The sequence below is a fragment of the Myotis brandtii genome, unplaced genomic scaffold, assembly GCF_000412655.1.
Source record: "Myotis brandtii unplaced genomic scaffold, ASM41265v1 scaffold112, whole genome shotgun sequence".
NCBI lineage: Eukaryota > Metazoa > Chordata > Mammalia > Chiroptera > Vespertilionidae > Myotis > Myotis brandtii.
The window spans coordinates 12,241,285-12,267,503 of record NW_005353838.1 but is presented as its reverse complement, the minus strand read 5'-3'; the positions used below and the strand labels follow the sequence as shown (position 1 = coordinate 12,267,503).

General features: G+C 35.7%; 1 long non-coding RNA gene across 1 annotated transcript in view; it reads right to left on the bottom strand.

Moving 5' to 3' along the window:
• Positions 1 to 5,310: 5,310 nt before the first annotated feature.
• The window catches only part of LOC106727552, a 22,211-nt gene continuing 1,302 nt past the window's right edge, over positions 5,311 to 26,219 (bottom strand). Inside the window, exons 2-3 of the long non-coding RNA XR_001363779.1 lie at positions 16,271 to 16,392; positions 5,311 to 5,484 (exon numbers count right to left, since the gene is read on the bottom strand). This is a non-coding gene — a long non-coding RNA (uncharacterized LOC106727552). The remainder of the gene's footprint in view (positions 5,485 to 16,270; positions 16,393 to 26,219) is intronic.

Here is a 26,219-nt window from a genome sequence, read left to right as displayed (position 1 = left end):
AAAAATTCACAAAATTCACAAACTAGAGATAGATGGAAACTTCACCCATCTGGTAGAATGCATTTATGAAAAGCCTACTGTTCAGTGTTGAAACATTAAAAGTTATCCCCACTACTGTTCAACATATAACTAGGTAGACACTTTAGGCAATGGTGTGAGGAAAAAAAAAGGCTTAAGATATGAAGGAAACATAAAACTATCTTCAGATAATATGATTGTGTACAGGAAATCCTTAAAAGTCTCTAAATACTTATTAAACGTAGGTATACTTAACATGTTGAGAATCCAAAATAAGTATACAGTATACAGAACAATTATTTCTCTCTATAATTGAAGCATTTTTTAAAAAATTCACATTTGCAGTAACATCTAAAACCAGAAAATACTTAGAAGTATAACAAAAAATGTGTAGAATCTCTAGATTAAAAACTGCAAAATGCTGCTGAGAGCAACTAATGCAGACTTACATAAATAAAAAGATTTCTATGTTCTTGGATAGGAAGACAATATTTGAAAGATGTAAATTCTTCCCAATTTGATCTGTATAGTCAATGAAATTTTAATAAAGATAACTGCAAGACTTTTTGAGAAATTGACAAGCTGATTCTAAAACTTACATGAAAAATTTAAATAACCTAGAATTGTCAAAATAATCTTAAAAGTTGGGGGGCATAATCTGCAACAACATGATGGTCCTAGAGGGTATTGTGTCGAGTGAAACAAGTCAGACGGAGAAAGAGAAATGCCATATCATCTCACTTATATGTGGAACCCAAAACAAAATAAACCAACAAAATAAGCCAAGCAGAACATAAACAGACTCATTCTGACAGTTGCCAGATGGGCTGAAGGTTGGGGGGCTGGATGAAAAAGATGAAGGGATTAAGAAGTACAAATTGGTAGTTACAGTATATCATGGGAATGTAAAGTACAGCATAGGGAATATCATTAATAATGTTGTAATAACAATGTATGGTGTCAGATAAGTATTAGATTTATTGGGGTGATCACTTCTTAAGTTTTATAAATGTCTAATCACTGGGTTATACACCTGAAACTAATATAATATTGTATACCAACTATAACTGAAAAATTTTAAAAACTATTTCTAAAAAGTTGGAGCTTACTAATATATTACTTGATTTCAAGACTTTATACAACACAGTGGTAAAAATATAGACAAATAGATCAATGGCACAGAATATTGAGTCCCCAATAGACATATATAAATATAGCCAACATATTTGATACAAAAGTATCAAGGTATAGTACTGTATTATAGTTCTGTGGCAAAAGAAAGTTTTTTGCCGACCAATGGTATAGGAACATTTGGATATCCATATGGGAAAAAAAGGAACACACCTACTCCTTATTATATACCAAAATTAATTCAAGAGGACTCATAGACTTAAACATAAAGGCTAAATTTATAAAGCTTCTAGAAAAATTCATAATAATATAGCTTTGCAACCATTGGTAAAATGAAAATTTCTTAGCAATGACACAGAAAGCACTAGTCATAAAAGAGAAAAAGAACAGTCAAATCACAGACTGGGAGAAAATACTTTCATCGTATATATCTGACAAAGGACTCATAGCTCAGCATCATCCAGCACAGGAAAGCACATTGAAACCACAATGAGATACCCCCTCTTAGTAGGGTTAAAAAATTTTGCAACACCAAATGCTGTCAAGGATACAGAACTTTCAGAATGTTCTCATAATGCTAGTAGGAATAAAAATGGAAAGCTGCTTTGGAAAATAGGGTGTCAGTTTCTTATAAACTTATGCATTTACACAGCATTGTATTTCCTGATGTTTATCTAAGAGAAATGAAGATATGCAGCAACAGAAAGCCTAGTAGAAGAATGCTTAAAGCAATTCTGTTCATAATAGTAAAAGCTGGAAACTGCTCAGATGTGTGTTCATCAGTAGGAGAATGTGCAAACAAACTAGTATATTCATACAACAGAACACTACTGAGCAAAAAAGGATTAAATTAGTGGTTCACTCTGCATCTCAGAAACTATTATGCTATGTGAAACAAGCCAGGGTCCAAAAAAATGCATATTGCATGCACCTATATGAAGTTCCAGACCAGACAAAGTTAACCTTTTGTGATAGAAATCAGAACAGTGCTGCTTTCTAGGTGGAAGGGACTAACCAGGAATAGGGACACAGAGAACTTCCTGATGAGAGAAATGTCCTATATACTGAGATGGGTGTGGGTTACACTGGTGCCTGCATTTGTTAAGATGGAAAGGTACCCTTAAAACCTGTGCATTCCTGATGTCTTAATCATATATCAATAATTTTACAATAGCATATAACATTTTAATTGCTGCTCTCCATTAGAGCCTCCTTTCGTCAATCCATGAATTAGCCCACATTGGGTTAATGCAATTCAATTGCCAATGAATCAATCTACCTGAATCTTTATGCAGGCAAAGTTTGTCCATTGTTTCCAAGGATATCAGAGTTTCGTGTTAAATAAAGCTATGCTATGTTTGTGGCACTCTTTGATATATTAATAGGCCCAATAATTCTAACTATTGATGAGGTTAGACACAAAAGTCAATATTAAGTTTCATAATTCATTAAGTGTTCATTTTTATACTTGTTTTCTCTTGTTTCTTAATATCTTGTGTTCTACTTAACTTACTATAGTATTGAACTCCTTTAATAAATCATATAGCATCTATTTCCTGACAACTTGGATTTTGTTCCAAAATGTACACTATTTAAAAAAAGAAGACTAACAGGATAGGATAAACATAAAATCCTTCTAAATTGAATGGTTGGGAGGGGTGCTGGGGTGAGGAGTATTGAAGCAGGACACTGAGCAAGAGAGAATATGAAAGGAGTTAGGGAGTGATTGGATGAGAAATTTAGGAGTTGTGGTTGGAGCTGTCCGAGGTCTGAATCAAAGAGATGTCATGTAGCCACATTTTTCAGAACGGTCCAAAAAATGGCAGAAAGAATGGGAAAGAAACCTTCATTTAAATGCAGCATGCATTACAAACCTTTTCAGTCACAGAGGCAATTGTGGCAAAATATTGCTATCTAAAAGTTAAAAATATTTTTGTGGAGGTCTTACTCAACTAAAGATATTAAAAGTATTCCGCTCTGTTACTGCTATAGTTCATGAGTTAATGAGAAGCTTTTGATTCCATCAATATCTGTCAATATCTAGTTCAAGGGTATTTGTGCATTAATAGATAATACTATTAAGGATGAAATGTTAAGTTAAAATCTAATCATTTTAGAAAGTTATTACTGCAATATACAAGGATTGTTTATAATGATGATGATAAGATAGCTAATGCTCCTTGAGTTCCTAGTATGTACCAAGTAGCATTAAAATATTTCCCAGGGATTTATCTCGATAAATCTTCCCAACAATACTAGGACACAGTACTGTTATTATTTCTATTTTGCAGATACGGCAAGTGAGCTACATTCAGTTTTATTTAGCTAGCAATGGCTAAGTCCAAAGCTTTTCTCTCCACCAACATGTTATGAGTCAAAGATGTCAATTTGTGTGTAATTGAATGCTTATATAGCTGCTATTTCCCTTTTAAAATATTCTACTCATAACATTTTGCTACTTTTAAAGCCATTTTTTTCTTAGGGTTGTTTATTGTTTATTTCTGACAGCATCTTCAAAGAATAGGGACAGCAATCTTATTTCTATGTTCTTCGGTGTAAAAATGAAGCTATTACCCAGCATAAAAGTATTAATAGAATCTTTTCCCAGAGAGATGGATTATCAGGGAAAGTAAACGACGACATTCTCTGCCAATAAAAATAACGAGACAGACAGGACAAAAGTAATGGCATCCTCTAGCATAATCTCGGCAGCAAATAACGAAATCACCTTGAAGGAGATGAATTGTTACAAAACACCATCCTTGTCTAATATGGATTGACAGGCAGAGACCGGATCCTTCAAGAGGATGGCAGCCCACAGGCCCATGTTCTTTCAAGGGATCAAAGGGACTGACACTGCCTGCCAGCCCCATCTAAGCAGAAAACAACAAAGTTCTCTTCAGGCGGATGTTTACTCTAAGATAGCGTTTCTGGGGCAAGATAGCATATTTGGGAGGGATGACAGCATTTTTCCTTCACATCTTGTCATGTGTTAGAGTAGGACACGAATGGGGGGAAGAATCTACCCAATCTGTCTGTGGGCTCCAAAGCAGTCATGAATCTTTAGCCAGCGAGGGAAGTTGAACTATTCTGTGACACAATTGTTTTAAACAAAAAGCATGTGGAGTACTTGGTTTACAGATTATTATTCATTTCCCTTTGATCAATAAAAAACTAAAAAATGTTTTATATGGACTCAGTTTATCATCCACCAAAGTGGATTTTAATAATTATCTAGAAAGAAAAATGGCTTGGAGGGATTAAAATGTTAAATAATAAAACAATAAAAGTTCCAGAAAAAAATATAAAAACATTTTATAAGAATTTACAAACATGATATGAAATTCTGAATCCTTATGGAAAAGATTGATTTGACTATATAAAATTATGAAACTATTAAAAAGTTGAAGACAAACTGGTGGAGTCAACATTCACTATTAATATTTCATTGGTTACTATTCTTAACATATAGAAAAATTGTGAGAATAATAAAAGAATATAACTTTTACTCAGAATTCCCAAATGTTAATGTTATTACATTTGCTTTCTTGTTTTCCTCATCCTGCATACAAACATTTTTTAAATTTCCTTTCCAATCGAGGTCTTGCTATTTAGCTCTGCCCTCATCTAGCATCACTATTGCAGACATACAGTGCAATTAAACTGTGCCTCTAGCTCTTTTTTGAAATCTTCCAAAAGATTTTTTTAAAGGAGACACTTTAAAAATATTTTTATTGATTTCAGAGAGGGGTGGGGGGAGAGAGAGAGAGAGAAAGAGAGAGAGAGAGAAACACACACACACACACACACACACACTTTTTTTCTGCACTGAGAGTAAGTTACAAAGTACTCCTTAACCCCTAAATACTTCATTGTATATTTCCTAAAAGTCCATGACATTTTTATATAATATCAGTACATGTATCAAAGTTAAGATATTAATATGATATAAAACTATTTTCTTACCTAGAGAACTTATTCAGATTTCTTCCAATGTCCCAGGAATGGTCTTTAAGCAAGAAAATCCGTGGGCTGTATTCGTTGTTTTGTCACTTTAGTTTCGTTTCATCTGGAGCAGGCTCTGTGTCTTTCTCTGTATGTCATAACAGTGACACTTTTGAAAGAGTACAGGCCAGGTAGTTTGTAGAATTTTTCTCACCTTAAGTTAGTCTGCTTTCTCATGACTAGGTTCATGTCATGTACTTTCTGCAGGAATACCATAGAAGTGATGTGTTTTCCTTAGCACATCATTACCAGGAAGTACATGCTGCAATTTTGTCTTCTCATTGGTGGAGTTAACTTTGATCACTTGCTTCAGGTGTTTGCCAGGTTTTTCTAGTGTAAAGATACCATATATCTCTTTGTAATTAATAGTATCTGTGCGTATTTACTTTGAGATGAAAGAAATATTCAGTTACTCTTCAAACTTCCACCCACTAATCTTAGTATACAACGTTGATTCATACTTGAATCAATTATTACTACCATACTTACCAAATGGTGATTTCCTAATTCCATCATTTCTTTTTTTATTGTTTGCTTTCTACTGTAAGGAAGAGCAATCTCTTTTTCTCTATGCATTGTATTTTATTTAAATATTGGTGTGGACTAATGGATTATAATTTTAGTCAATACAATAATTTTATTAACATTTATTAAAATAATATTAAATTATCTTAATTATTAGAATATAACTTTTATTATTTTGGTGCTCAAATTGGACCAGATTTGGCAAACGGGATCACTTCAAGCACTTTCGTGTCCTTTTCACATATCCCAATTATTTTAGAACACTTTCCTACTTTCTGGTACAAGATGGTTGAGGCTCACTGTCGTTGGCCTAGCCCTGGAATGAGCCATTTTCCCAAGGAGCCCTGGCTCCATTTAGTGGAGAATGGTATTCAGAGACATACATCTGCGCATTAGCTGTGTAGAGCACTGCTCTTTCTTTGCTTTTTGAGTAACATTTAAAATAATAAAAAAATTAAGAAACAATTTAACATTTATCAGAGGAATCAGTTAAAGTATATCTGTAGAGTGGAATACTATGTATACAGCTATTAAAAATAATGAGGCATCTTTATTGTACTGATATGGAAGAGGGTCTAATATACATTATATTTAAGAAAGGTAAGTTAGTGAAAAGTTGGTATGGTTTATTTTAAACATTATACATAAGTAGATGTATATTCAAACAGAAAATTTTAAAACCCTGGAAGATTACATACCAAACCACAAAATGTTTTTAAATTTCTGGTAGTGGAATAAGACATAAGGTAAAATTTTAATTTCTTCATAGGTTCTTATAGCTTTTTATGCATTAAGCATTTATCAATTTTTATTTAAACATATAAATCTGAAACCAATAAATACAAAATAAAAAACAAAAACTGCTAATGGTTTACAAGAGAATAAAAGTAATTTATGGGGAGGTTAGGGAAACTCGGCCTCATTTTATATTAGTAAAATTGCTATATTAGTACACACTAGTAAATTAGTTTGTAATAATTGCCTCAATCAGTAAGTCAATTTTCTTCAGGTCTCATTTAATATCCTCATTAGTTAAGTTTTTTTCCTCTATAAATAGATTTTCCTCTATCAGGGCACATACTTGCTAACATATTTCCAAATAAGACGAATAGGTGCCTCTGGGCAGGCTTGACTTCCTTTTGGCCAATCTTGATTTAGGTTCAGACTCACCTGGCACTGACAGTGACGGGCCTAGATCACATGCAGCAAGCTTCCACATTCAACCAGGGCCACCAACATTCTTATCATTGGATCCTTATCATCTAATCCTGCATACAAACATTTTTTAAATTTCCTTTCCAATCGAGGTCTTGCTATTTAGCTCTGCCCTCTCTGGTAATCACCATACTGTTGTCTGTGTCTATCAGGTTTGTATGTGTGTTTTTCTTAATCCCTTTATCATTTTCAACCAGCCCCCAAAATCTTTTCCCTCTAACAGTCATCTAGCATCACTATTGCAGACATACAGTGCAATTAACCTGTGCCTCTAGCTCTTTTTTGAAATCTTCTAAAAGATTTTTTTAAAGGAGACACTTTAAAAAGGTACTTGTCTTTCTAACTGACTTATTTCACTTAGCACAATACTCTTCAGGTCCATCAAGGCTGTCTCAAAACGTAAGGGGTGCACATATTCTTTTGAATTAGTGTTTTGGGATTCTTCAGATATATACCCAGAAGTGGAATTGCTGGGTCATGAGGCTCACAGTTATAGTGAAAAGAATACTCTATTTGAAATGGAGGGGATTTGTGATAATCTGGTACTGTCACTATGCAGCTTTTTCCCTAGGCAAGTAATTGACGTTCTAAGAACCTCCGTTTTCTTATCTGTACAATCGGAATAGTCACACCTACCTTGTACCGGTGCGGCTGCACCAATCTGCATTCCCATCAACAGTGCACAAGTGCTCCCTTTTCTCCACAACCTCACCAACACTTGTTTGTTGATTGGTAACCATTCTGACAGGTGTGAGGTAATATCTCATTGTGGTTTTAATTTGCATTTCTCTAATGATTAGTGATGTTGAGCATTTTTTCATATGTCTATTGGCCATCTGTATGTCCTCTTTGGAGAAATATCTATTCAGGTCCTTTGCCCATTTTCTAATTGCATTGTTTTTTATTTTTGTTTTTTGGTGTTGAGTTTTATAAGTTCTTTATAAGTTGGGGTTTTTGATGTTAAGGGCTTTTATAAGAACTTATAAAACTCATCAGATGCATTATTAGTGAATATGTTCTCCTACTCAATAGGTTGTCTTTTTATTTAGTTGATGGTTTCCTTTTCTGGGTAAAAACTTTTCAGTTTGATATAGTCCCATTTGTTTATTTTTTTCTTATTTACATTGCCCAAGGCAATAGATCAGAAAAAATATTGCTAAGAGAAATGTTTTATATTTTACTGCCTATGTTTTCTTCTAGGATTTTTATGGTTTCACGACTTACATTTAAGTCTTTATTCCATTATGAGTTTCTTCCTGTGTATGGCATAAGAAGATGGTCTAGTTTCATTTTTTTGCATGTATCTGTCAATTTTCCCAACATCATTGATTGATAGACTATCTTTACCCCATTGTATGTTCTTGCCTTTTTCCCCCCAAATATTAATTGACCATAAAGGGGTGGGTTTATTTCTGAGCTCTCAATTCTGTTCCATTGATCTACATGCTTATATTTATGCCAGTACTATGCTGCTTTTATTACTATAGCCTTATAGTGTAGTTTGATATGAGGTAGCTTGATTCTTCTAACTTTGTTCTTTCATTCTCAAGATTGCTGTGGCTATTAGGATCTTTTGTGGTTCCATATACATTTTTGGAATATTTGTTTTAATTCTGTGAAATATGCCATTGGTATTTTGATAGGAATTGCATTGAACCTACAGTTTGCTTTGGGTAGTATGCACATTTTTATTATGTTAATTCTTTCTATCCACGAACATGGTATATGTTTTCACTTATTTGTATATTCTTCATTTTCTTTCTTCAATATCTTATAATTTTTCAAGTACAGGTCTTTTACATCCTTCATTAAATTTATTGTTAGGTATTTTATTTTTGATGCAACTATAAATTGGTTGTTTCCTTAGTTTCCCTTTCTGAGAGTTCATTATTGGTATACAAAAATGCAACTGATTTCTGGGTATTTATTTTTTATCCTGCACTATACTGAATTCACTTAGCTCCTTATACAATCATACTGACTCATTTATTTTTGGTGGAATCTTTAGGGTTTTCTATATATAGTATCGTGTCATCTGCAGAAGGTTTCTAACAAACATCTTTTGTTTAAAGAGATGTGTAAAAATTGGGGAGACTCCAAAATAGGATTCATTCAAAGAGTAGCATAAACATCTAGAAATAACACCAGAAAGATTAAAAGCCAGAATAAACCGAACACTTAAAAAAAGTTACCAGAAATAGCAGATATGAATTTTAAGTTGTGTTTAGAGCAGAAAGAATAATAAGAAGGAAGGGTTGAATACATTATTAGAATGAAGGCAAATGATTTCAGGCTTCTAGATATCACAGACAACATGCAAAAACCTGTTTGCTTCCATATTTGCTGCAAAATGGTAAGTTTTCTGAATAAAAATGGAAACTGAATACATTATAGAATCAATCATAGACCAAGATATGTAAGGAGGTAAAATGAAATTTCTGATAACTACAACTGAGTTTTGAGCCTCCAGAAGCAGATGAAGTGTCATTTCAGGATGACAGAAACTTTCATCAGTTATCTAAGATCTCCTACTAGCAATGTTCCCCCAAAATCGAGTCCTGCCAAGGTTCTTGGAACTTGAAAGATAATATCCCCGTTTCATAAAAATAAAAACCTATCTACTGTTAGAACAATGATCCTATAAGTGATTAATATTTAGAAAAAAATATAAGATTTTCTACGGCTTTTTTAGGATAAAATATTTCAAAATATCTGATCATATTTTAACAGAGTTAAATACTAGAATGGTAGGTACGAAATGTTAAGACTGGCATATAATGATTTTAGAAGAAAGAACTACCTCTAATCTCCTAATAGATAAGCTGGTAACATAGGGAATAAGATAGTCCAGGTGTATTCACAGTTTATTTAACAATCATAACTAAACGGTGATGCTATATTACTTTTAAGTATTGGTTAGCTTTATTTACCATGGATCAAGTACATGTTGGGTTAAGAGATATTGAGGATCTGCCTGTCTTCCTGAGGCTGTCTGGATCTCAGTGACAGCTGTGTGGGTATTGACAGAGCCTATTTTCCTCATGGTAAGCATGGATCCCATTGGAAGCTACAGTAGTACTGAAGGGAAAGAATTAGATTGTTTCTATTCCTAACTGTACCATTTGGAAGCTGTGTGGCCTTGCAAATATCCCTATCTGTAAAACAAAGATATAACTGCTGTAAGTCAATCTATGGGTGGCTGTTAGGTTTTAAAAAGATCATAGTTTTAAAAGGCTTTACAAAGTGTCCCTAGTCGTAAAAGGTACCAGTATCTCTGTTTCAATCTGGAATAAGGGCAACTATGGAAGACCAGAGGGATCCTTTCCTGACTCTATCCTGGTCAGCACTTTCATCAATGGAACCAGGAGACCTAATTATTAGATTTAAAAAGCTTGGCAACAACAGCTTTGACACTCAAAACTTTGTTTCCCAATCCTGCCAAAAGTACATTTCCAGGCAAAAATATCAGACCAAAACAGCAAGATGAAATTTAGCAGGAAATAATGGGCTGCTACTTAGACTTGGAAATGCAAATATATAAGTACAATACAGTAGGAAAAAAACAATTGGGCAGCAGTTCATGTGAAACAATCTACAGTGCTTAGTTGACCACATGGTTAATAAGGATATTATGACAAGTGTAGATCTCTTCAGAGTGAGACAGTCAGACCACATCAATCCAATACCTGGAATGTAACTGATACATGAAAAAGTTATTTTGCTCAATTCAGCACCCATTCCCCCTTAATTCAAGAAAGACATCTACAGTCTGTAATGTGACCAGTAGATACTGGAAATGTCAGGAAATTATGATCTACAGGAAGAGTTGAAAGAACTGAATGAAACAGGTTAACCTTAGGAAGCAGACTAATGAAAAACCTGAATAGCTGTCTTCCAGTATCTAAAGGTCTGTCAGATGTTGTTATAAGGATTGTTTTCACTGTGTCATTCTAGAGAGCAGAGCGGGAATCTGTGGGTGAAAGAAAAATGATGGCAGATTGTTGGCTCACAGAAACAACTTTATAATAACACCTCAGTCTGTACAACAACAGATTTTTTTTCCTCTTGGTGAGAAAATAAAATCTCTATTGGAGGTTTAAGCCAAGGCTACTGCAATCTATTAGGGAATCTATACAACACATTTATGCTTTGGGCTGATCTCTAAGGTCTTTACCAATTCTCGCATTCTATGATTTTATTTGAAATTTGTCTTTATTTTCAAGACTATTATATGTCCAAATGTTTATTTTTACTTCTCTTATTACACATATTTCAGTAGACACTTTGCAGTAGATGGTATATTATTTTCTGCCCATAGGGCATTTTAAAGAAGCTAGTCAACCCTTAAAATTTGCTGATTTACCATCTTAGAAGTTTCTTTACTCCGCAGAAGTAATTTATTGCACGCAATCATGATATATAATATCTCTGGCTTATTAAGCATAAAAAAATCCCTGTTTCTGCATTATTATAGTTAAGTTTTCTACCTTAGAAAGCCTTAACATTCATAGTTAAGGTTACTATGGTAACTGTAATTCGATTCTTTGTGACTATAATTTACTTTTTATACTTACATGTTAACTTTGATTCTTTATGTCCATATTATACCTACCTATTCAAAGTGACAAACTATAGTCTCTACATAAAGATAATAAACAGGTTAAGGGTCTTTCCCCCTGGTGATTATAAAAAGAACTGTTTGAAGTAGATAGTTAGAAGCAAGAATAGAAAATTAGTGTGTTGTGTGATAAGGGAGGGCAAAACAGAGAGTCATGGTAGATTATAGCATGGATTGTAGAGAAAAATGAGTAACAATAAATCAGCAAAATTATATTGTAGATAAAATGTATAAACTGTGCTACTCTATAGCAGGTAGGCATAAAAAAAACCCCCATGAGCTGTATGTAACTACTTCCCCTTTCTATGCTCATGGTAACATCAACGACTAATCATGGCCCTTTTTCTATTGATCAGAAGCAAGTGTTCAGAATCCTTCACACTATACTATAGACAGTGACTATTGGTTGATATCAATTATCATTTTGTCTAGAAATACCTTAATTATGAATGTAGAAAAGGCAATAGTCTCCATAAATTTGGCACAGATCAGTTTCTACTGTTCCTATTATGGATCTGGGAGACTGGCTGGAGGATTTACTAAAAGACCAATGATTCACCCTCGCTGGTTTGGCTCAGTGGATAGAGCTTCGGCCTGAGGATTGAAAGGTCCTGGGTTTGATTCCAGTCAAGTGCATGTACCTTCAGTTGCAGGCTCAATCCCTGGCCCCCGGCAGGGCATGTGCAGGAGGCAATCAATCAATATGTCTCTCTCATATCGATGTTTCTCTCTCTCTGTCTTTCCCCCTTTTTTCCACTCTCTCTAAAAATCAATGGAAAAATATCCTCGGTGAGGATTAACAACAAAAAAGACCAACGATTCTAACATTAGTGATATCATGTGAAGATGACTATGTTTTATTGAAAAGATTAGAACTTAGACTCAAAAGGAGTCCTCGCTGTGGCATTTGGGTAAAAACTTAACTTTGCCTGGCTGGTGTGGTTCAGTGGTTGAGCATCAACCTATGAACCAGGAGGTCACGGTTCGATTCCTGGTCAGGGCACATGCCTGGGTTGCGGGCTCAATCCCCAGTGTGGGGTGTACAGGAGGCAGCTGATCAATGATTCTCTCTCATCATTGAGGTTTCATCTCTCTCCCTCTTCCCATTCCCTTCTTCTCTGAAATCAATAAATACATATTTTTTAAAAAGAACTTAGCTTCTCTGAGTCCTAATTTCTTTATTTGTAAAATGTACATAATAATATAGATCATCACTGTTCAGAGGAGAGAGCAGTTAGGACATTTAACAACAGGCACTCTATGCTGGGCTGAGATGAGAGGGGAACAAAGTCCACCCCCCAAGTCAGCCAAATCAATGGAACCAATACAGGTGATTAATGGAGTCTGGACTGTTGAAGCCAGAGCATTTTTATATTCATATATTTAAATGAATGTGAAGTTTATGCTAAACTTTATAGTATACACTGTACAACCCTACATAATTTGGATTAAGTTTAATTAGTATCACACTTTGGGTTATTATTATTTGTTTAATTTCCTCAGCTAGATTGAAATTTCCCTGAGGACAGAGATAATATTTAGTTTGGCTTTCTGTCAGCTAGATTTTTTTTTCTGACATATAATGGCTCCTACACAGTACGTTAACTCAAACTTTTTGAAATAGAGAACTCATGCTTCTTCAAGAATTTTGGTCACTTATTTTGTTCTATTTCTTTTTTAGAAATATATTTTTATTAATTTCAGAGAGGAAGGGAGAGGGAGAGAGAGAGAGATAGAAACATCAATGATGAGAGAGAATCATTGATCGGCTGCCTCCCATATGTCCCCCACTAGGGATCGAGCCTGCAACCCGGGCATGTGCCCTGACAGGGAATTGAACCGTGACCTCCTGCTTCATAGTTTGACACTCATCTACTGAGCCACTGCAGCCAGGCATGGGTATTTCTTTGAATACTTCTCACTCTCTCTGATATAAATTTAAAGTGGCTAAATTTTCTGTGAAGATACTTGGTGCTAATTACCAAGTTTAGGTAATTTCTAATATTTATTTTTCTGTTACGAATTATATTTATTTAAGATTTACTTCTTATTCCACTTCAGTAGACATACATATTTATTATAACTTGATTTGAAAACTTCAGTGTCTTTCCATTACCAATAGAAGCAAGGAATCTCCATAATTAAAGTGAGTTGCTCTCCTTAAGAGCAAGCATCTGCTTTTCCCCAAACACCAGCCAGTAATTACAAAGATTTATTTTCCTCCCAAATATTTTCATTCTCCTTGTATACTGTTTCTTGTACTATCCATCTTCTTTGACATAACATGATTTCAATTAGGGTTTTAGTGGTCAAAATACATGTTTGAAGATCTTAAAGGTTAGTAGTTACAAGTATGCCCAGCACTTCCTGTCAAAATACTAATGCCTCAGGTTATTTGGATGATAGCCTCAAAAAAGAAAACATCAGTTGGTTGAGGACCCTCTCTTACATCAGGAGGTCGCCTGTTTGATTTCTGGTCAGGGCACAGGCCCAGGTTTAGGGCTTGATCCCCAGTGGGGGAGAGGGGGTGCAGGAGGCCTCCAATCGATGATTCTCTCTCATCATTGATGTTTCAATCTCTCTCTCCCTCTCCCTCTGTCTCTAAAATCGATAAAAAACATGTTTTTAAAAAGGAAACATCAATAAAAATGTTAAGCATGATATATTTTAAATATACTGTGGAATTATTAAATATAATCAGAATAAACCAAGAATATTATAATGCCACAGTTCCACACCTTTCTCCACTTGCCCCCTTATCCTAGTTAAAAATGAATCCGCCCAAACTGGGAATACAACCAGTTACTCTTACAAGTGTACCTGGGAAATCTGTAAGTTATATTAGCCCCTCCTCCTTCCTGCTTTATTCAATTTTCCTAGGCTTCCTGAACATGGAAAAAAAAAATTAGTAGCCAAAACCCTTCTACTCCATCCTTTTAAGAATAGGTATTTTTATTTTTTTATTTTTCCTCTCTCCTTTACTCTATGAACTCAAGATTGGAGTTGTGTGGAAGTCTGTGGTCCTTTCTGACAAAATGAAGAAAAGGACAAAGCTATAAAACAAATCCTGACTTTTGGTGGGAAGTGACTAGAAAGAAGGGGAGGAAAGTGGGAAGCAGGAGAGAGAAAAAAACGATACAGCTGCTATGGCTTACAGATGACTTTCATCTGGTAGCATTGCTTAAGCTATTTTCCTATCTTAAATTTCAATTTTATTTTATTTTTTACTTATAAGTAAAGGTTAAACAAGGGCTGGAGTAAGCAATTTCTACTCATGCTTTCTCAGTCCTCCCATTCCTGGGCTCAGAGCATCTGCTTTTCTCCAGCCGGGAACTCTTTGCTTGGTGCTCCCGGCTTAGCTTTCCCTATAATTGCTACCCATCTGTTTCCATTAAGCCTCTAAGCCATTTGTCTCATTTAAATATCTCATTCCTTTTTCTAAACACTTCAAACCAAATTCTTACCTCAAATATTTACATAGCATTTCCACAGACTTCTGCATCTGAGGACACTATCATTTGCTATTTTGTAAAGAATGTTATTCAGCACCTTTCACACTGTGAATGCTAAACATGCAATTATTACTACTTTGATAGCATGACAGTAAAAAAAAAGTTGAATGTAGTGTTAAGCTCATCCTTTTATAAGATATTCTGTAATTTAATTTAAGGACAATAGTATCTTTCTCTGATCCAACTTCAAGGTAAATTATCTTGACAAATTCTTTCCAGATTTTAGATCTTAGAAATATGATTAAATAAAACCAATCAGCAGTTGGAGTTATCACAATAGCTCTAGAGCAGTGGTTCTCAACCTTCTGGCCCTTTAAATACTGTTCCTCATGTTGTGACCCAACAGGACACTATCATTTGCTATTTTGTAAAGAATGTTATTCAGCACCTTTCACACTGTGAATGCTAAACATGCAATTATTACTACTTTGATAGCATGACAGTAAAAAAAAAGTTGAATGTAGTGTTAAGCTCATCCTTTTATAAGATATTCTGTAATTTAATTTAAGGACAATAGTATCTTTCTCTGATCCAACTTCAAGGTAAATTATCTTGACAAATACTTTCCAGGTTTTAGATCTTAGAAATATGATTAAATAAAACCAATCAGCAGTTGGAGTTATCACAATAGCTCTATTGTGTTCCTCCAGTCATCTAAGACAATCTATACATATATAAAAGCCTAAGCGACCAGCTGACCGGCTGGTAGCTATGACACGCACTGACCATCAGGGGGGCAGATGCTCAATGCAGGAGCAGAAACCACAGGCATGGAAACATGGAACAGACTGATGAATATCAGAGGAAAGTGGGGAGGGGGGAGAGTGGGAAGAAATTAACCAAAGATTTTATATGCATACTAGAGGCCCAGTGCATGGACTTGTACCTGGCCTGTGGGGATAAGGCCGAAACCGGCTCTCCAACATCCCCCGAGGGGTCCTGGATTTCGAGAGGGTGCAGGCCAGGTCTAGGGACCCCACGGTCTAGGGGGACCCCATGAATCTGTGCACTGGGCCTCTTAGTATTTTAATAACATCCCTTGTCTCAAAATTCTTTCTTAATACATATGAAATAAAAGTCTTAATAAAAAGCCATGAGAAAACAGATTCCATTCCACATCTCCTATGACAGAAGAGGTGATTTATTTTTCCAGAAGTAACTTAATCAGTGTAAAACATTTCCTCCAAATGACAACCACGAGGACAACAAAAACAACAGCACACATACATGCACACATTTCAGATACCTGTTTTGACAGTTGCTGTTCCATAGCATGAAGTCTGCAGTGTAGGAGTCTCCAAACATCTCCTAAATGGTGCTTCTCCATTAGTTAGCAACCACCTGTCTCCAATAATCCTGTTGTTTCACCTGCCAAAAGTAAAAAAAAAAATTAAAAAAAATTAAATACTGCTTTCATCATAGCACTTCCTGTGCTCCTGGAAGTTGGTTTTTAAAAAAATATATATTTTTATTGATGTCAGAGAGGAAGGGGGGAGAAGAGAGAGAGAGAGAAACATCAATGATGAGAGAATCATTGATCGGTTGCCTCCTGCATGCCCCACATGGGGGATCAAGCCAGCAACCCGAGCATGTGCCCTGACCGGGAATCGAACCATGACCTCCTGGTTCCTAGATCAACGCTCAACCACTGAGCCATGCCGGCCAGGCCTAGAAGTTGATTTTTAAAGCTCTTTCCTTCAACTGTTTATTTCATTGCTGTCCAAGGTCATCTTTTTATTCCTCCTGGCATCTTTTCTATTACCTCTTGATTCTTGTCCCTTATATCTTCTTTTATATTCTTCACTTTGTACCTTTGCTCATTGAGCTCCTCTCTAATTGCCTGTCATCACTTTTCCAACAGACCAACAGTTCAAGACCCAGTTCAAATTTAATGCTAGCCAATGATTCACCTCACCCTTACCATATTAGTCTATTTCTTGAATATATTTCCAGTCTTTAAACAGAAGTAGTTGTAAGCCATTACTTACCTTTTTCCATTTTTCATTCCTAGCATCTCATCATATTGTACCTGTTATGTGTGGTTTTCTCTAGTTGTCATTTCAATCAAGTTTTATGATTTCTAAAGAAAAGACAAATTCTCCTTAGTAGCTCCCCATCCTTGCATATTCCCATATACAGAAAGCATTCAGTGATTTTGGAATTTATCTACAAACATGCTTCTCCTATGAGAAGAGTCCAGTTTATCAGGATTTTGCATTCCTATATACCCTAGAACTTAATTATGATAATATCTTCAGGACCCATTCATGAGATTGCCTTATAAATGAGAATGCTACAGAGAAGGTTTTTGTGTATCTCATTAAGTAAATGTTCCAGAGAAGGGTCCAAGATGATTCCTCCCTATAATAACTAAAATCAATAGTTGCCCTGGCCGGGTGGCTTAGTTGATTGGTGTGTCTTCCCATGCACTGAAAAGTTTTGGGTTTGATTCCTGGTCAGGGCACATAGGTTGTGGGTTTGATCCCAGATTGGGGAGCATATAGCAGGCAACTGATCAATGTTTCTCTTTCACATTCTCTCTCTCTCTCTCTCAAATCAAAACATATCCTTGGGTGAGGATTTTTAAAAATACTATTATAGCAATACTATAGAAGCCACTTGTCTCACCCCCACTGTATTTAAATTTTCCATGTGGAGTTCTACCCTGTTTCTGCTCAGGTAAAGGCTGTCAAAGAGGGGGACCTTGCCAGAGACTCGGTACCTCAAATAGCCTGTTAGGTTAGGCCCCACAGTGCCAAACTGCAGTAAGGTAAATTCTTGGCCGGTTTCCTCTTTCTGGTCCTTTGCTCCTTCCTACCCCACAGCCTTCTCCACCTCATTTTCATTTTCTCTTTCTTGAGTTCTTTTCTCTCTGTGGTCTCTGAGTTCCTCTTCCTGTTAGGGAACACCCTCTATAGTGTTCTTAGTCATTATTTCAGGAATTTCTAAATTTGGAAACTACGTGTTTTTACATATTAAGGTGTATTTTTGTCTCTATTCCTAAATGATACTGAAAATATTCTCTTTGTGTAGTTTGCTAATTCCTTCTCTAAGTCAGCAAATGTGCCTTTCTTTCCCATCTTGCGCTGCAAAGGCTGGGCACAGTAGCTGGTTGAGGCTTACAGATATCTACACAAGGTAAAGGCTAACTGGGAGCTGGCCCCTGCATGGAAAGCTGGTAGGAAGCCATCTTTCTCCTCCACTCGGTCCCACTACCCTTACTCCTCTTGGCTCCATTTTTTTCTCAACCTTAAACTTCCTTTCTCAGCCAAAAGCAGGGAGAATTTTTCTACATCCACTTCGTACATTTGAGTCATTTCCAGTGATTTTTCTTGGATACTATGGGCATCTGATTTAATTATTTTGACATTAATTAATCTTGGGATTTACCTGTGGCCTCCTTTGTAAGTTTGTTTGGCTAGAGCTCAAATCTTGATTTTTTTGGCAGTAAGTTTCTGTAAGGAAATACCTAGTTACCAGTGCAGTACATCAAGACCTCCTGGAGTCTGTTCACAATATTAGACAACATACAGTGGTTCTCAACCTTCTGGCCCTTTAAATACAGTTCCTCATGTTGTGACCCAACCATAAAATTATTTTCGTTGCTACTTCATAACTATAATGTTGCTACTGTATGAGTCACAATGTAAATATCTGATATGCAGGATGGTCTTAGGCGACACCTGTGAAAGGGTCGTTCGACCGCCAAAGGGGTTGCAACCCACAGGTTGAGAACCGCTGGACAAGAAGATTATGTCACCTGACCTAAGGTTTTCTTCCCTCCACTACCCAATCTGCTCTCAAGGTTCTGAAAACAGAACTAGACCAAGACAAGGGAGCAAGTGTGGTGTTTATCGTAAGGTGGTCTAGGTATAGATATCTTAGTATGTCTTATGGATATCCATTTCTGCTTTTTAGATCTTTTGGCTTTTTGTCTTGAATGTCCAGTTAAAACAAATGTGTGCCTTTTCCATTTTATTTGGGACTTTATCTCCTTCAGCACCAGAATTGACCACATCCTCTGAACATCTGGACACTTTGTGTCATTGGTCAGTCAGATTTTTCTCTTAGAGCTAAATTTGTAGCCTTTCTCTGGCAAATACACCAAGCCATATGCATTCTAACCTTACTTTGAGCTTCAACTTATTTTTTCTTTACTCACTTTAATACTTATCTCATTTTCTCTAATATTTTTATGTGATGGTGTAGCTATTTATACCAGGACACTGTAATCCTGTTTGGGATAAAGAGGGGTATACAAATAAGCTAATAAAATAGCATTGCCTTTTACTTGTATAAATAAGGACAACCCACAGGTATACTTTGAAATAGATTTCTCAATTTATATTAAATATATTTAAACATATTTAAAACCATTTTTGAGAAAAAAACCCTGCAGTATAGAAAATGATAAATATTGAGGATTCACCAAGTTTATATTACTTTAAATATCAAGTTTAACAGTAATTTTCTTAAAGATGTAGAATTAGTATGTTTAAAATAGAAATTGGAAATTAGTTACATATATAAACATGTAAAAGAAGGACAGCCCCCATACTTTTATATTAAAATATTTTTGTTAATTACAAAGTTAAAATTTATAGCTAACATTATATGGATAATATAACTTATGGGTAAAATTGTCCCAAAAAATGATTTGTGATTTTCATTAAGTCATAGCTACTTTTAAAATTATTATTCAATTGTTCTTATTGCTTATTCATCTCAGCTTATTTAAATAATTTATTATTTAGGATTGTTGTATAATTTTATATTTGTGAAGTGTAAAAAAGTATCAACATGAGTCATTCATTCTTATACTATTCAATATCATGTTTATACTTTCCAATTAGTATTGGATGCTACAGACAGCTTAGATTCTTCCTGATACCCTTGTGGCTCTCTGCACTGTTCAGGGCATGGAATACTAACAGCTAGATGGACACTATTAGAAATTTTCTGCTCCCAAATTGAAAGCTTAAAATGTAGTGACACCACAGCTAAAGTGTCCTTTAATGGAAAGACTAGATAGAGAAATAAAATATATGTTAGATTTCTAAAAGGAAAGCTTTAAATGGCATATACTAGTAAAATTTGCATGCCACACGCTCAATATGCTAAGGGAGCTGGTCACTTCCATGAGTTATAGTTAGTTCATAGGATTCATCAATATCAACAAATAATGACTGTAATTTGTAATTTGAAAACCATCACCCTTCAATTAACAATTGTTTCAACATATAGTAGTTTTGATCATGAAAAACTTGCTCTATTTATATAAACTGTAACATCTAAAAAATATAGTTTCATAGACTTATAAGTAGGCAGCTGCCAATTAAGAGTTGCATTTTTAAAATGGTAACAATTGTGACAATGACAAGATGTTTAACACGTTGCAGTTTAAAATGCTTTTTTATGTTATTTCTTTCATTCCTCAAAATATTGTTATTTAAAATTTACACAGGAGTCTGATAAAGAACTCCTCCAGGGTCAAATGGCAGGGACGGGAACAGAGCCCTCTGCCTCAGCGCCCACACCGGTTCCCGGGTTCTGCTTGTACCTCAGCTATGTATTAACTGCGATAGCCAGCATTGCTCAGAGCATCATTAACTGTTAAGTAAAGTCTAATAGGAAACTGTATATATTAATGTGGAATGTTGATAACCTTTCATCATTGTAGTAATTACTATAAAGCTTCCTAATTTTTAATGTTTAAATCTTTATTGATTCCTTTTTATAGAACATTTTTGTCATTCTGCTATGCTGGGCAATGGGAAAGGACTCCTGCTTCCGTTCAGCTTGGCTTACACCATATAGAATTGCCCCTTCCAGAAGTGGTTCATCACAGATGAATGCCCGCAATTTAGAGCACTTTTTTTCTTGCATCTTATTAATAGCGGTGAGAAAGTAAAAGGATTATTTACGAGAATCAGTGATACCCAAAGAGTAAAATATTGATTTCTTTTTCAAACATAGCATGTGAATAATCACCTATGTTATTTTTTAACCCCCTGGGTTCTGGATATTACTCCATTAATTAAAATTTAGAAAGTTAAGAGGGTTCAGTAACTGGCCTTAAAATAACTTCAATATTAGAATAAAATAAAACTTTGGGTTTACTTTTCCCTTACAGGGCTCGAAATAGTGTCCGATTTCAGACACTGGACTGATGTTACATTGCTTAGTGTACTATGGTTGGTGATTGTCAGTCTAGATTGAACTTTAGAATCATCTAGATCAGTGGTTGGCAAACTCATTAGTCAACAGAACCAAATATCAACAGTACAACGATTGAAATTTCTTTTGAGAACCAAATTTTTGAAACTTAAACTATATAGGTAGGTACATTGTTATTAACTTAATTAGGGTACTCCTAAGGCTTAGGAAGAGCCACACTCAAAGGGCCAAAGATCTGTATGTGACTCTCGAGCCGCAGTTTGCCAACCACGGATCTAGATAATTATGATCACCCTAACCCAGCCGTGGGCAAACTATGGCCCGCGAATGAAACGAAAAAAAAAAAAAGACCGTACCCTTTTATGTAATGATGTTTACTTTGAATTTATATTAGTTCACACAAACAATCCATCCATGCTTTTGTTCCGGCCCTCTGGTCCAGTTTAAGAACCCATTGTGGCCCTCGAGTCAAAAAGTTTGCCCACCCCTGTGCCTAACCCAAAGGAGTCAGAATCGCTGGTGATAGAACATTTTTAAAGCTCCCACTTCATTCTAATCTGTAGTCAGGCTTAAAAGCCATCAAATCCTGCTCTGGCCGGTTAGCTCAGTGGGTGGAGCTTTGGCCTGTGGACTGAAGGATTCTAAGTTCAGTTATGGTCAAAGATACCTACCTTGGTTGCAGGCTTGATCCTGTTTGAGGTGTGTGCAGGAGGCAACCAATCAATGTCTCTCTCACATTGAAGTTTCTCTCTCTCTGTCTTTCCCTCTCCCTTCCACTCTCTCTAAAAATCAATGGAAAAATATCCTCAGATGAGGATTAAAAACAACAACAAAAAAACAACAACACATCAGATCTACTTGGGACTCATAATGGAAAGGAATGATGGTTTTCTCAGCCACAAAAAGCTCTGCATATGGCATTTCTCCCTAATTGGGAGCCAACTTTCCTTTGTGTCACACTTTGCTTTCAAATGCTCTTAGCAGAACGTGGTTCTTCTGACCAGAGGTCATATACCAGTAAGCCTCTGCTGCTTCTCAGAATTCTCCCAAAACAAACTTTTTATTTTGAAACAAAGATTCACAGAAACTTGCAAAGATAGTACACAGAGGACCCATGTGCCCTCCAGTCAGTTTCCTCTAAGGAGTTTATCTAACATAATTATAATACAACATCAAAGACAGGAATCCGACACTGACTTGATATAAGTGTATGATTCTGTTATTGTACCTCATGCGTAGGCTCCTACAACCATCAGTGCAATCAAGAAAGAGAACTATTCCATCACCACAAAGACTTCCCTCCGATTTCAGACACTGAACTGATGTTACATTAAGTGCTGCCCCTTTATAGCCAAGGCCGACTCTCTCCCCCACACCATTCCTAACCCCTGGCAAACCTTTAATCTATTTCCCCTTTCTACAATTTTATCATTTCTCAAGAATGTTAATATAAATAGACTCACAGCCTTTGTAGCCTTTTGAACAATTTTTTTTTCCACGTAGCCCAATGTCCTTGAGATCCATCCAAGTTGTGTGTATCAATAGTTCCTTTCTTTCTGTTGCTGAGAAGGATTATATCTTGGTTGTTTCCAGTTTTGAGCTATTACAATAAAGCTGCTACAAAAGCTGTTTCATTTCTCTGAGATAAATGCCTAGGAGTGCAGTTGCTGGGTTGTATGGTAAGTGTATGTTTAATTGTTTTAAGAAATTGCCAACCTGTTTTCCAGAGTGGCTGCACCATTTTATATTCCTACCAGCAATGTATAACAGATCGTGTCTCTGTATTCTTGCTAGCACTTGCTAGCAAGATATAAAATTAGATATAAAATAGTTTTATTTCATCATGCTGAGAGGTGTATAGTGATATCTCATCATGGCTTGAATTTGCATTTCCCTAACAGCTAGTGATGCTGAACATTTTTTCCCACATGTTTACATGCCATCTTTGGTAAAAATGTCTCTTCATGTCTTTGCCCATGTTCTAATTAGATTGTTTTTACTGTTCAGTTTTAAAAGTTCTAGATAAGTACTTTGTCAGATGTTTGCAAACAATTTTTCCTACTTTGTAGCTTGTCTTTTCAACCTCTTAATAAGATCTTTCACAGAGCAAAAGTTTTTAATTTTGGTGAGGTCCAATTTATTGTGAAATACTTTTATGGATTGTGATTTTGGTGTCATGTCTAAGAACGCTTCATAGAGCCCTAGGGCTGGAAAATTGTCTCATGTTATTTTTTAAAAGTCTTACAGGTTTACATTGTATATTTAAGTCTATGATTTATTTTGAATTAATGTTTGTAAAAGGTTTGAGGTTTAGGTTGCAGGGAGTTGTGTGGGGTGGAAATCCAAGTCTCCCCTCACTCCCCCATTATCTCTCATGACACTACAGAGGAGGTCCTCTTTACCAACAAGTAGAGATGAAAGTCCTGGCTTCCCACAGGCCCTCTTTGATACCACCCTGGAGGTGGGGTGGGGGGGCGGAGGTTGTGGTACCTCCTTATCCCCTGGCAAGGGTGGAGTCTAAACTCTCCACTGGGCCCTGGCTTGTACTGATGGGACTGCAAGATTTTCTGTGGTTATTGTCTAAATGTGTTCTGTCTTGTTGAGCTGCCCCTTTCTTGGCCCATTGTCAAGAGAGAGTAGACTTTTCTTGGGGTTTTTGTTGGTCTGTGTCATTAGTGTTTTCGGGTTGCTGGCTTCTTCAGTACCCATTCTGGAAGGTATGAGGCAAGAAGAAAATGCAAGAAATTCACTACCTTGTAGTTGCTTGGGTTCTGACTTTTTTCTTTTCACCTTTCAACATCTTCTTCTGTTTATTTTATATATAACATCCAGGATTCTAGTAGGCAGAATAGGGATTATGAGATACTACTCCTTAGGCATTTCCCCAGAATCAGAAGTCAGCATGAATTTGAATATGACACCTGACTTACAATTTCAATGAGACTAATCTCCAAACTTGATAAAAGTCTATGTGCAGTTTTTGAAGACTATGGTAATATATAGTGAACAAATTTTACTTACATATGCAATAGTAATTATAATGAATTGTTTTTGGTACTTAAGCATGTTCTATGTCATTTGAAGCTTTCAACAATACTGTCATAAAGAGTAATAATACTTTCACTAATGAATAAACTAAGCTTAGAGGAGTTAAATATTCCTTTTGTTACCTTGGTCTTCCTAACTTCAGAACTTGTATTCTTCAACCATAATGCAATATTGTTTTAAAAATACTTCCAAAGTTTCTTAGAATAATGTGGTGAAAAAAAAGTTGTATCAAGAGCCAAGAGACACTGTATTTTTGTACAAATTTACAGAAAATTCATTACCTGAATCTAGGCAAGTGCTTTCAACTTTATACTTCTTAGTTTTCTCAACTTTAAAATGAGGGGTTAATCATGCTTTCTAAAATTTTATTAATGTTTAAAAATACAGAGAAAAATACAATTTAAAATTTCAAGACAAGAGGGGACTTCTTAGTGTATGGATCTCCGTCTATAATAGCGTAGCAAATAGTAGCAATGACAAGTAAGAATGAATTAAGTAGGCTGCTCCAGAATTCTCATCTTCTGTCTTTAATACTTATCATCTGATATAGACTTACAGACACCTGTTTCTGAAAACACAGGTTATGTCAGTCAGGAAGTAGGATCCCATGAGCCTTTGGAGAGAGTCAAGGCTGAAATGACAATATGTGATACCATTGTCCTTGGGTTTCAATGTAGGAGGGGCATGTCGATACTTCTGCTGGAAATGTGCTACTCCCAGTATTTAGCAGGATTATTATACATTTGGATGCTTCATTACATGGTGAACCTCAGTGTTTAATGTCCTGATTTAAGCTCACCTGTGTTCCATTATTTCTGGCCAATCATATTCATGTTCTCTGCTTTGCACCTCAGTCTATGTGTATTAATGTTCCAAACCTGCTCACATTTTCTGGAAGGAGGAACCTATTACCATGTGAGAAGATAATGGATCTGTACATCTGCTGAGTGCTCTTTTCTCACAGAGCAACTTTACATGCATAAGAAAAATAACTCAACGTAATTTCTATGCTTCTTTTCTGTAGCTCCCCTCAGCTGTTATTTTTCTTTAAAACTATATTATACAAATGTCTAGCAATGAATGAATGATTTTTAACAGCATCAGTGAGAAAGGAAAAGCTGGTGGTTACGTGAATCTTCGTTCTTTCCTCTCTATTCTCCCTTCTCCTCTCCTAACTGGTCCCTGTGCTGGTATTCAGAGGACTCTAATCCAACTCTTGAAAAGCATTTATCAAAGGAATTAATCAAAAAAGAAAGACAGCAATTTGTGCAACAATATTTATAACAGCACTATTTTAAACAGTGAAAAAACAGGAAACAATCGAAAGCCATACATTTGGAGACAGTTAAGAAATCCACTATGGAATAGCACAAGGGCACTGCAAAAGACCAATACGTGGGCAGATTTGCTATATAGTATTGTGTGTTAAATAATATTAATAAAAATATCTGTATCCAAAACCATATATTCATGCTAAGCCCATGTATATTTCAGATTTAAATTGAGAGAGTTCAATAATATATGTTGCAAATATTTATTTATTTATTTATTTGCATACTTTTTTTTGGTTGCTGTTTAAGATAATCAAGAGAAATACCCTCTAGTTTACTTCTCTGTCTCAGGTTGTGTTTTCTGGAAGCAAATGTGGAGATGGTTTTTAGAGTGAAGATATGAGAGGGAAGGGGAAGACGCAGAGGGATGAGGGCGCAGGAAGAGACTGAACTGATGCAGGCCAACAAGGCTTGACCAATCCAGCAGGAGCTATGAAGAGAAGAGTGCCCTCCACAGTTTTTTGCCCTCAACCACAATGCTGAGGACCCTTCAACTCTTGCCTTGCTCATTCATATGGGCTGCCTTGAGAAAGGCATGATCTCAGGAGAGGTGACTCTACAGCTGAGGCAAACCTGAAGAAACTGATAGCTGGGCTGCCTGCAGACTGCATTCCCTAGAGCTGGGTAGTAAGTACTTTC